Below are 13,058 nucleotides of genomic sequence, written 5' to 3' on the forward strand. Positions count from 1 at the left end.
TTTTTTTTGTGGTATGCGGGCCTCCCTCTGTTGTGGCCTCTCCCGTTGCGGAGCACAGGCTCCGGACGCGCAGGCCCAGCGGCCATGGCTCACGGGCCCAGCCGCTCCGCGGCATGTGGGATCCTCCCGGACCGGGGCGCGAACCCGGTTCCCCTGCATCGGCAGGCGGACGCGCAACCACTGCGCCACCAGGGAAACCCCGGAAAGTTTTTAATTGTGAACGCTATTTCCTTACTAGATGTAGGGGTACATATACTTCTATTTCTTAGTTTTGGTAAGTTGTGTCTTTCAAAGACTGAGCTCTTTTAATATAAATTATCTAATTTATTGCCATAAGTTTGCTTATAATAAAGTCTTATCTTTGTAATAGTATCTATAGGATCCATAGTGATAACGCTTTTTTTAAAAAACTTATTTAATTAATTTATTTTTGGCTGCGTTGGGTCTCCGTTGCTGCATGCATCTTTCTCTAGTTGCGTTGAGCAGAGGGCTACTCTTAGTTGCGGTGTGTGGACTTCTCACTGCAGTGGCTGCTCTTGTTGCAGAGCACAGGCTCTAGGCACACGGGCTTCAGTAGTTGCGGCATACAGGCTCAGTAGTTGTGGCTCACAGGCTCTAGAACTCAGGCTTAGTAGTTGTGGCACATGGGCTTAGTTGCTCTGAGGCATGTGGGATCTTCCGGGACCAGGGATTGAACCCGTGTCCCCTGCATTGGCAGGCAGATTCTCAACCACTGCGCCACCAGGGAGGCCCCCATAGTGATAACCCTTTTAATTCCTTATGTTATTCATTTGTGCTTTATCTCTCTTTTTCTTGTTTGTTCTTGATAGAGATTTATATTAGTTGTCTATCACTGCATAACAAATTATCCAAAACTTAATGTCTTCAAACAACAAACATTTATTATGTGTGGTAGCCAGACTTCTAAGGTGGTCCCCATGATCTGCATGTCCTGCTGTTACACCCTGTATAACCTCCTCCCTCTGAGTGTCGGTGGGCTCTATGACTTTCTTCTAACCAATAGAACATTGTGAAAGTGCTGGATTGTTACTTCTGTGTGTGTGTGTATGTGTGTGTATGCATGTTTCAGTACATATAGACTTATATACATTTAGATATATAGATGGGGAGGAGAGAGAGAGAAAGAGATAATATACACATAAATTAGACTTCATCTTGCTAGCATGCACTGGAGACACTCTCCTTGCTAGTTTGATGAAGTGAGCAGCCATGTTGAATATGTCCAACTGCAGGTGGCCTGTAGGACCTGAGGTTGGCATCCAGTCCACAGCCAGTGAAAAGCCTGGGTGTTCAACCGTACAAACACGACGAAATAAATTCTCTCAGCAACTTGAATGAGCTTAAAGGTGGATTCTTCCCTGAATGCCTGCAGATAAGAATTTAACCCAGCTGACACCCTGACTGCAGCCTTGTGAGACCCTGACAGAGAACCCACTTGAGCTGAGCTCACATTCTTGACTTGCAGAAAATGGGGGACAATAAACATGTGTTTTCTTAAAATGTTCACATGTGGTAATTTGTTATGGAGCAGTAAAAAACTAATGTATTATCTCATGTGGTTTCTGTGGGTCAGGATTTCAGGAGTACATTAGCTGGGGGTTCTGTCTTGTATTGTAGTCAGTATGTTGGCCAGGGATGCAGCCTTCTGAAGGCTTGACTGAGGCTGGAGGACCTGATTTCAAGATGGCGCACTCAGCATGGATGGCAAGTTGGTGCTGGCTGATAGCAAGAGACCTTAGTAACTGAACACATTAACCTCTCTATAGAGTTGCTGGAGTGTCCTCACAACATGGTACCTGATTTCACCCAGAGTGAATGATCTAAGAGAGAGCAAGGTAGAAGCTGTAGTGTCTTTTATAGTCTAGCCTAGGATACCATACTCTGTCATTTGCATTATTGTCTTAATAACAGGTCAACCCTCTTCAATATGAGAGAGGACTACACAAGGGCACGAATAGCAGGAGGTGAGAATCATTGGGGGCCATCTTGGAGGCTGGATATCATAGAAATAATAAATTGTATTATTCTTTTTAAAGGCTTTTATATTTTATGTTTATCTTCATATTTTTACATTTACATTTATATTTTATATTTTCTCCATTATGCATTTGTTTCCTATTTCATTGATTTCTGCTTATATCTTTATTTCCATTATTTAAATTTGCTGTTCCTTTTAAAAAGTTTTTTGATATAGATGCTTACATCATTGCTATTAGCCTTCTTTTTCAAATAAATATGTTTAAGGCTGTGAATTTCCCTCTGAGCCCCAATTTAGCTGAATTCCACAAGTTTTCTTTTTTTGTAAAGATGTATGGAAGTATGACATATGTATAAGAAAGTACACAATATTAAATCTCCAGGTTGATGAATTATCACAAAGTAAACACACTCAGTTACTAGCACCCAGATCAAGAAATGGATTACCACTAGTTATTTTAAAGTCTGAGTCTCATAGTATTGCAAACTGCTTTAAAGTTCATATCTGATCATTTCAACACCTGAATCACTTGTGAGGTTTGTTTCTCTTTTCTGTTTTTGCTCTTAGTTTTCAGTCAGTTCATCATGTATCCTGGCATTCCTGGTAATTTTTGATTGAATGCTTGACATTCTTTTTGAAAAATCATAGAGGTTTCAGTAGACATTATCCATAGAGGATTTTATCTGCTTTTGGTTGGCATTTAGGGTACAAATAAATCACTGTACTTTAGTTGAGGGCAGTCTATTTTCAGTTTGCCCTTATTTCTAGGATGTAGCCAGCCATTTCAGGGATGTTAGCTGAAAACCTGGGGTCTTCACTAGTGCTCTTCCTTTTCAGCAGGACTTATATTTCAATTTTTGATCCCCAGCACCATGATATTGCCAAAATCTCTGCTTGCCTATGGTCAGCAAAATCCTCAAGGAGGAGTTGCTGGGCTCATTTCTCTGTGTCCCCTTTTCTCTAGGATCTTGGCCCCTTAAGCCTTGGTTGTTTTGGCAGTCTTCAGCTCCAGTGTTTCTGTGTGGCTGTTGAAGCTCTACGATACCACTTTCTACTTGTCTTGCCCCAGCTGTGAATCAGCAGATCCCCCAAGGACCAATGTAAGGGAAATACATGGCCAACCTTAGTGCTCTTTTTTGCTCTCTGGGACCTTGGGCCCGAATCTTGTCTACATTTTTGGACCTTGATGCCTTCGTACAGCTGTTTTTTATATGTTATCCAGTTTTTGTGCTTTGTGGAATTATTAGTGTGATACCTGCTGGAAGCAGAAATTGGTAATTAAAATTTTAACAGAAGATCCTTAGACATTTAATTCAAAAGAATTAATCAGTTTTCAATATTTGTTTCATAGCCTTCTATGTTTTTAAGATCTGAAAACATATGTAAAAAATTTATTAATCCAGCAGCAATTCCTATCTTTTAATCTTCAATATGTAGTTCGCAAGTGAAAAAACGAATAAATTTTATACATAATATCTGTGTCTTCCAGTTTGTGATCAAATTGCATAAGTCCTAGTTAATAAAGATAACTTGAAACTTCAGTAGATGATATTTTTTGTGCTAATTCCTTGAAGATTAAGAGACTTTTATAACTATTTTATGTACATTTCATAGAAAGCACTTTTGATGGTTAAAAAATCATATATATCAAAAATAAAGTAAGGCCAAAGATGACTAATGGGATGGTTTCTCCGGGGGAAAGTAGTCTCTGCTATTTTAAATATTTTATCTGTTAATTTCATTTAGAATGTGTTCGGGATATTCCCTGAGTTGGCTAAATGTGTTACTTCAGCCTTTTTTTTTTTTTAATTGGAGTACAGTCGCTTTACAATGATGTGTTAGTTTTTGCTGTACAGCAAAGTGAATCAGCCACACATATATGTATATCTCCTCTTCCTTGGATTTTCTTCCCATTTAGGTCACCACTTCAGCCTTCTTGAATCTACTCAGATGGTGGTGGTCTTTTCTCTCTTTCTCTGTTGACTGGCTTCCTCTCTACTCTGTGCATATTTTGTGATAAGGACACCACTAGCTCCCAACTGTATATCATCAGTTTCAACTGCCCAAGGAGAGACTTAATCTTTCTTTCTTAATTTGAATTGTAAAACCCAAGGGCAGGATTCTTATTAGACCAGCTGTATCGTATGCCCACCCCATCATGAAGGATGGAGGGGAGGGATGTCCATGACAGCTCGTGTGCAGGGAAGGCTGCAAGGATCTGGAGTGTCAGGGCATCATCAACCAAGGTGACTGTGCAAAACCACAGTGTTCCTCTACTGTGTCCAGTGGTAGCTGGACACAGCTACTAGTTGCTGTGTCCACAGCTACTAGTTGCTGTGGTTCGTTAGAGGGAGGCCTGTTCCTCATTGATCATCTCCTCCAAAACTGTTACAATAGGTGAAGGAACTCACTCTTCATTGAGTTACTTCTAAGATCCATTCACAGAAGCAGGGACTTTTTTTTTTTAATGACTCAACTGCTTTATCTTGCTTAAGGTGACAAAGATGAGTACTGCTAAAAATCAAAGCATTATTGCTGTCAGGTCTTGCTGACCAGTATAAAATCACCTCTTATTCTTTTATTCAGAGCACTTCAAACCTAAAGGTATTCAATATCCAAACCAAATTTATTAAAGTCTCCATTCTTCCCATTTCTCAGAATAAAGTCACCATGACAGTGCTCTTTAGGAAATTCTCTGTGCTTGTACCTACTTTCTTGTCCTCCGAGGTGAGAGAGTCAAACTGAACTTTAAAAAATCTTTTATACAGATTATCGTGATGAATTTAGTCAGGCACAATGAAATCTAAGACACGAAGTAGCCACAGTATTCTCACTTTTTGGTCTGTAAAGTGAAAATAACTTGTAGTTCAATTTACTATATAAACCCTAAGAAAGAGGCTGATCTAAGTATCATAACCATGGCATCATAGCCTACAGCATGGGAAATGTTCACTTACGCCACAGCCTTCTTTGAGCAGGCAGTCTCAATACAGTGCAGCTTTGTCTCTTTCACCATTAAAGACCAAATATGACAAAGTTTAGGACAAAACTTCCTGGTTTAGTTCAGCAACTGTGTGATTCAAGTGAACTTCGAGTATTTGGAACATGTCAACTTCACAGAAGGTTGGGCATCACCTGTCCTGATGGGATAAATAATAAGGTCTGCATCCTGCCTTCCAAGGCTCAGGTACTTCATGGCAGTCTGTTTTGGGGTTAGTACTGCTCCCCACTGTGAATTAAGAGGTGGGATTTTCAGATCTTTTTTTTTTTTTTTTTGTGGTACGCGGGCCTCTCACCGGGCTCCGGACGCGCAGGCCCAGCGGCCACGGCTCACGGGCCCAGCCGCTCGGCGGCATGTGGGATCCTCCCGGAACGGGGCACGAACCCGCGCCCCCCGCACCGGCAGGAGGACCCGCAACAACTGCGCCACCAGTGAAGCCCGGCTTTTCAGATCTTTAAAGGAATAACAATTGCTCTTCATTAACCCATTTGTGCTCTATATCTACATGAATATGCAGCTTGTCTTAACTTACGCTTCCTAATATTACAAATATGTATTGCATTTACACAGAGATACATAAATATGTACTTCTTATTTTGAAAACTTTCAGTTATAAAATAGTTCAAAGTCATACAATGAATACTTTTATTCCCTTCACGGAGATTTGATTGTTTACATTTTGCCACACTGGATTTCTCTTTCCAACTCTCTCTCTCTTATTCTCATCCTCTCTCTCTCCCTCTCCCCACCCCCACTCCCACTTCCTGTACACACACACACACACACACCCTTTTGCTGAACCATCTGAAAGCAGTTGCACATATCACTATGCTTCAGTCCTGAACATGTCAGCACGATATTCCTAAGAACTAGGACATTCTCCTGTGTAGTCACGATACAATGAATACATCCTCCCAACTTAACGTTAATAATATCTAATATGGGCTCCCTATTCATATTTTCTCAGTTGCCTTAATAATGTCCTTTATGGCTGTCTTTTTTCCTTTTCAAGTGACCAGGACCTAATCCAGGATTATGCACTGCATTAAATTGTCACATTCCTTCAGTCTTCTTTAATCTAGAACAGTCTCCCGTACTTTTTTTCTCTTATGACACTGACAGTTTTGAAGCGGCCGATTGTCTTTACAGAACGTTCCATGTTAGATTTGTCTGATTATTGCCTCAAGACGTTTTAAGTCAGATATTTTCTCAAGGAATGTAACATTACACTGATGTGGTGTCCCTTCCATTGCCTCATATCGGGAGGCACATGATACCAGTTCTGTGTACTATTTTGATACAATGTCATTGCTGCAGCTGAAAAGGAAGAGACTAATTTTCTGGAAAGCAAGGGAATTACGAGTTGGGGAATCTCTGTTAAGAAGAGAAAAACTAGTTTCTCCAGGTTGTCAGGACTGTGCTACAAGAGCCGGTCAATTCTCATTGCTTAAGCCACAACTTGGTGCTTCCTACCATTGTAGGTACGGGGCATCAGGGCAGCAAGTAGCATGGAAATGAAAGGCATGCCTGTCTTCTCTAAGAAATCTCCTCCTATGGCTTCCCTGGTGGCACAGTGGTTAAGATCCCGCCTGCCAATGCAGGGGACACGGGTTCGAGCCCTGGTCTGGGAAGATCCCACATACCACGGAGCAACTAATCCCGTGTGCCACAACTACTGAGCCTGCACGCCTAGAGCTCGTGCTCCGCAACAATAGAAGCCGCTGCAATGAGATGTCCGCGCACGACGACGAAGACCCAGTGCAGCCGAAAAATTAAAAATAAATAAATAAATTTATATTAAAAAAAAAATCTCCTCCTGGCAGAGGAGAGAACCTGACAGATATGAAATTATTTTCCAGTGGGATAAGACAGTGTTTTTCAGCTTAGGTCCAGGGCATAGACATGTGCATGGCAAGAACAGTGAATCAGTGGCTTGTAATTGGGCCAATGCCGCTCTCTGTATCTTTTTTTGCTGCTTCCCAATCTACACTTATGACTCTAATTAGGTCTGTCTCCTTGCTGCCTTGCACACTTACCACACTCACCTTTTTATTCCTTCACCCGGTGCCCTGCCCTCCAGTGCTCACCACTATCTCCACTGGTAGCCAGCCTCTAGGACAGCCCCCAGGACCCCTCCCCACTCCAGAGTTCCCGCCCTGGTCCCCTGCCTCTTTGCGCCAAGGTTGGCCGGTATGGCCAGTGGCTTGTGGCAGAAGCGCTGATGCCGCTCCCTCCATTAGGTTGTTTCTGCCTCGGGCTGATCTTCAGCCTCTCTCTCCCTCTTGCGTTTTCTTTCTCTCTTTTTCCCACCACCTGCCAGCTGCCATGGCGTGAACCCATTTAAGCACCCTGTGGAATGGCTTACCTGGTAAGGAACAGAGGCCTCTGGCCACGAGCCAGCGAGGACTGACTCCAGCAACTCAGAGAGCAAGCTCACAGGCAGATTCTCCAGGCTCAGCTGAGCCTTGAGGTGAGGGCAGCCCTGTCTGACAACTGGACAGCAAACTCACGGAGGCTCCGAGCCACGTCTACCCAGCTGAGCCATTCCCAGGTTCCTGACGCTCAAAAACTGTGAGATAATGGGTATTTGTTGTTCTAAGCCATTAAGTTTTGGGGTAATTTGTTATGCGGCCTTGGAATCAGATCCCATCTTGTATCTGCTACTGTAACCCTGGGCTTTCTGATTCCAGGCTGCACTGATCTCTCCCAGCTAGAACTCCTTTGGCGCTTTGCTTTCTTTTCATTTTTTCTAGAGTTTATTATTTTACTTTTGGGGTAATTAATATAGGTAACAAGTTTCAAAAATCCAAAGTTATAGAAGAGTACATAGTAAAAAAGTCTCCTCATTCTGTAACACTGCCCGCCAGTTCCTGCCCTGCAGGCAACCACCATTGTTAGCTTCTGATATATCATTCCAGAAAAAGTTTAAACATTATAGATACAAGAAAATTATGTATACTATAGTCCTCTCTCTGTTCTGTACTCTGATTTCTTTTTCACCTATTTTGGAGAGCTTTCTGTTTAGTCCATAATAAGTTTTTTTCATTTCTTAAACAACTGCATAGTGTTCTATTGTATGAATTTACCTAATTTATTTAACCAGTCCACTACTGATGGACTATCAGTTTGTTTCTAGTCTTTTGCTATTGTGATAGGCAAAACAAAAATTGTCTATATCCTAATCCCCCAAACCTGTGAATATGTTACCTCCCGTGGAAAACGGGGCTTTGCAGCTGTATTAAGTTAAGGATGGTAAAATAGGAAGATTAGCCTTATTATCCAGGTGGGCCCAATGTAATCAACCACAAGGGTCCTTATAAGAGGGAAGGAGGAGCGTTTCAGGGTGGAGGATGTTGTGCGGATGGAAGTGCGTGTTGGAGCGATATCAGGTCAGGAACCAAGGACGGTGGGAAGCCTCTAGAAGCTTGGAAAGGCTCGGAAATGGACTCTCCCCTAGAACCTCCGAAAAGAACAAGCCTTCGATTTTCGTTGGGCAAGACTTATTTTGGACTTCTGACCTCCAGAACGGTAAGATAATACATTTGTCTTGTTTTAAGCTACTATGTTTGAGGGAATGGGTTACAGCAGCCGTAGGAAACCAGTACAGCTTTTATTACCAACCACTGTAAACAAAGTTTTACTAAATAATGTTGTGCACCTGACATTTTGCATTTGTGCTGGTATATTCATAGAATAAATGCCTAGGTGTAGAATTGCCCCGTCAAGGGCAGTGTTACTGTGATAATGTTAACATCTCCACAGGGCTTAACGCTAATCTACATTTCCAACAGCTACATACGTCTCTCCTTTTCCACACCCTCTGCAACACGTGTGTTATCAAACTTTTGGATTTTTACCATTCTGCTAGTGAAAAATTCTAATTTGCTAGAACGACATGCTTTTTAACTTTTCCTCGTCTGCCCAACACGTTTAGAATGTCCTTCAGAGTTAGGATTAGATGCTTATTTCTATTTTATCTTCCTCTGTTTGCCTTTGTGTCCCTCCTACTACCTGACATAAAATGGGTTCTCCCCATAGACTGGGAAAAGGAAATAAGTATCCAGAGACAGGGGTAAGCAATGTGATGTAGAATCCATTTTATCCATCTCTCTATCCATCAAGTTCTATTTAGAAAACAAAATGTCTGTTTTGGACTAAAATATCTTAATGGCAGTCATTGATGAGTGAAGCGTTAAGAAATGGTTGCCTGGCAGTGTTGGATCTTTTTTGCCGTTTGATCGATATGGGGTGGGATCAACAAACACAGCTTGTGTATGGCCATACCCTGCCTCTGACTGCAGACCTCTCCCTCAAAGGTCAACACAGTCCAGGCTCCTGGCCAGTCCTTGGCGATTGTTTGCACACCAGATAAAGCCTGTTTGTTGCGCCCTGTTCAAGGACTAAGCTGCCCCAGAAACTGTAACTCAAGTGCTTTTCCAGTGAAGGAACCAAATGGAAACTTCTACCACCTTCCTCCTCTTCCCTTCTCTTGGGGCTGAATTATACTCCATTCCTCATGTTTTCTTCTTTATTTGTACTGCCGGCATCTTTAAAAAAATTTTTTTCCAGTTTCTTTATTTATATTTTTGAAATCTTGAAACTTAAGGGAAAGGAAAATCTATCACTCTCTTAAAAACACTGGAGACTTAAGTTAGTTGCTTTTGTTTATAATGCAGCCTGGTTGGTTTGAAGTTGAATAAAAAATGTTACAGTGAAAGTTCTGATCCGAGAAATCTCCTGGTTAATAACTTGAGCTGTTAGCTAAAGAATTTTTTATCCGTTTAATATGTAGTGTTTAGCTTCAATGTGAACGAATGTTAGAGTATGGGTTTAGGATTTTCAAAACTTCCAAGAAATGGCAAAACTTAGTGAATCAAATGTAATAAATCATGGAAGGACAAAACAAAATCTGACAATGAGCCCAGTTATCAAATATTTTTGTTTCTTGAAAAGGAAAAAGGATACCAAACAGTGAAACCTTTCAAGAGGAACATGTACCTTTTGCCTCTTTGCTGTTCTGAATTGGTAATTATTGACAAATTACCTAACACATGATTTTAAAGGTAGACCGGTGATTCTCCATTTTTTTTCCCATCACGCGTCCACATTTTCATTGGCGCTTATTCTGCATGACACCTAAACTTGAGTCCTTCAGCGTCTGCCAGAAGGAGGGCACACCCGTAAAACAGATGCTTTCTGAAGGCCTGGCTCTCCAGGTGCTCTATTTTTTTTTAACATCTTTATTGGAGTATAATTGCTTTACAATGGTCTCCCTCCCTCCCTCCCTATCCCACCCCTCTAGGCGGTCACAAACCACCGAGCTGATCTCCCTGTGCCCAGCAGCAGGTGCTCTATTTACTAATCAGTTGTCAGATGGTAACTTGATTACAGGTAACTTAGCATGAGACAGGCTGATTTGCCACAGCTGTTTCTACTAAAGCTTTCTTATACTAGTCATTACCACCACTACTGCCAAATGGCATCTGTTTTCCTTTTGCGTTAATTTTAGATAAAAACTAATTGTGATAGTGCCAACAGCTCAGTAAGGCAGGGCAGCTCGATGGCACTGGAGTCGGTCAAGCCTGGGTTACTGTTTACTGGCTGTGGGGTTTGGGGCGTTTCCTGCTTCCCTTGTCTCGGGGGATGATAAGCTGACCTTGCAAGGTTCCTGTGAAGGTTAAATGAGATAGTGTGTGAACTGTGTCCACCGTTGTGGTGCCTGGCTTGTTAATGACTATGCAGTTCACGCAAAAACACTGGACAAACTCTGAAACAAGGTTTGGAAGAAAACAAGGTAAACCCAGACTGATCAGACAAATGAAAGCCTGTCTAAGAACCAGCAAAAAAGGGAGTTCCTGGGCGGAGTAGGGGCAGATCCATCACGGGGTATCTTTACCTGAAGTCAACTCTTATTATAATTGTTCAAATATTTTCGGTCAATTAAGTTACCATTAGAATGATGATTTCTAAACTCCCTAATACCCATGACAGTGTGGGATGCTACTCTTTTTCCCTCGGGAAAACAACTTCCTATGGATAGTTTCCTCCCTCCCCCAACAGACTATGTAACAGTCATTTTCTGAGATGTCACATCCTAAATTTGCATTAGTTTTTCTTCATTTTCCAAAGCTTCTTTATGCATCACTTTTTATATTTTAAAAAAATCTAAGTAGTCTCTTTATGTGATAAGTTGCTCACTCATCCTCAGCTAGACTGTAAGCCCCATGAGGACAGGACCCAGGCCTGCCTGTTCACATGTGTCACCCCCATGTTCACAAGGCAGTTACCAGGTAGGCACTCAAGTATTGGTTGAATAAGAAAATGGAAGACCTGAAAATGTGGGCAGCATTGAAACCCAAAGATAGAGAAACATCACAGAGAGATGGGTTAAGAAAGGTTTACTTGAGGCTGTGTTTCTTAACCATTTTCACTATCCCCTAAGGAAAAAAAATTCTCCCTAACAAGAGAAATTAAATACTAAGGAACAAGATGTTTTCATGTACGGTTGAGCTCTGACAGGCCACAACCATGGTGCTATGCAAGACCCTCCCCTCCCCTCCCCTCCTCACCCCACCAAGAACAAATTTGGGAGTATTGGTGGGAAGTGTGTGGTGATCTGAGACCTGGTCTCTGTCTCTGTGGGCTCACTCCCACTTCCTGAAGGTTCGGGTCACTCTGGGAGGGTGGGAGGTGGTGGTGGTGGTCAGAAGTGTGGTCTGTGGCTCCCAGGTTGGGCTGGGCTTGGAGGTGAAAGGGGAGAGCGCTTCTGGCAATGACCTCGCTTCCACTCAGAGGGAGGCTTGCTGAGAGGGAGCCAGGAAGGCAGGAAGCTGCTGGAAAATCCCTGGGACGGAAGGGCAGAGGCTAGCAGAGCCAGTCCTCCCAGGCTGGGAGGTCAGTGAGCGATGTGTGTTATAACCCACTGCAGCTCTCACTTCAGTGTGTCCTTAAGAGGGGCGTCCTGTTAAAACCCAGTGCTTCTCTTGTGGGGTCCAACTTTCTGCATTTCTAACAGAGCATCCCAGGGGGTGCCCAGGCTGCGCTGCCACAGGCCGTGTTTTGAGTAGCATGGAGTTAACTCACCCACAGATGTTGCTTATATTAGTTAAAGGATAACTTTGCAAAACACTGTAAAATTATGACTCTCATATAGATATAAAAATACACGTTAAATATTTATTAATGAAATAACCAGTAAGAGGTTATAACCAATGCAAAGGGGATCCAAAGGGCAGACACATCTGTGATCAGAAATATTGAAATAAACTTGAAAATGATGCCCAAGTGGCTTTGCCCTGTGGAGGGAGGGAGGGTTGCTACTCCATGGGACAGTTCATTTGCATATCCGTAGACCAGAATCCTTTGCATTGCCATCCGTTCTTTTCAACTTAACACGTAAAACAGGTGAAAGGCAATGCAATGCTAAACTGGAAAACCCAAAAGGGTGTGATCTGAGCAGTGTGTGGTTTTCCCGTTGAAGCACAGATCTTCCCCTATAATTTGTAATTGATTGGCATTTTCAAATTTTGGATTGCTCTGTGTATTAACTTGACAGATTGTATTAACTGTTTGTGATTAGCAGTTTGTTTCTTTCTTCATTTTGCTCCTCTGGGTAGTATGAAAAAGTAAAGAGCTCTTAAATAGGTTTTCCATCAGTAGAAAGTAGGAGGTATTAGTATTCCCTGCAGATAGGCTTATGAAGATATTCTAAAAAGAGAACCTTTGTGAGCCTGGGACAAACTGTCTTGATTGCTTAATCTGTATTTTTGGCATTTAAAAAAATATCTAGTTAAAACACTTGCCATTTGCATTATTTATAACAGCTAAAAGACGGAAGCAACCCAAGCGTCCATTGAAAGATGAGCAGATAAAATACTATTCAGGGCTTCCCTGGTGGCGCAGTGGTTGAGCGTCTGCCTGCCGACGTAGGGGACCCGGGTTTGTGCCCCGGTCCGGGAGGATCCCACGTGCCGCGGAGCGGCTGGGCCCGTGAGCCATGGCCGCTGAGCCTGCGCGTCCGGAGCCTGTGCTCCGCAACGGGAGAGGCCACAACAGTGA

At 42.5% G+C, this 13,058-nt stretch overlaps 1 protein-coding gene across 3 annotated transcripts in view; it reads left to right on the forward strand.

Moving 5' to 3' along the window:
• Positions 1-13,058, forward strand: part of FANK1 (fibronectin type III and ankyrin repeat domains 1) — a 136,628-nt gene that overhangs the window by 13,412 nt on the left and 110,158 nt on the right. The gene's annotated exons all lie outside the window — the stretch shown is intronic.

Source organism: Physeter macrocephalus, chromosome 20 (assembly GCF_002837175.3).
Source record: "Physeter macrocephalus isolate SW-GA chromosome 20, ASM283717v5, whole genome shotgun sequence".
Classification (NCBI taxonomy): domain Eukaryota; kingdom Metazoa; phylum Chordata; class Mammalia; order Artiodactyla; family Physeteridae; genus Physeter; species Physeter macrocephalus.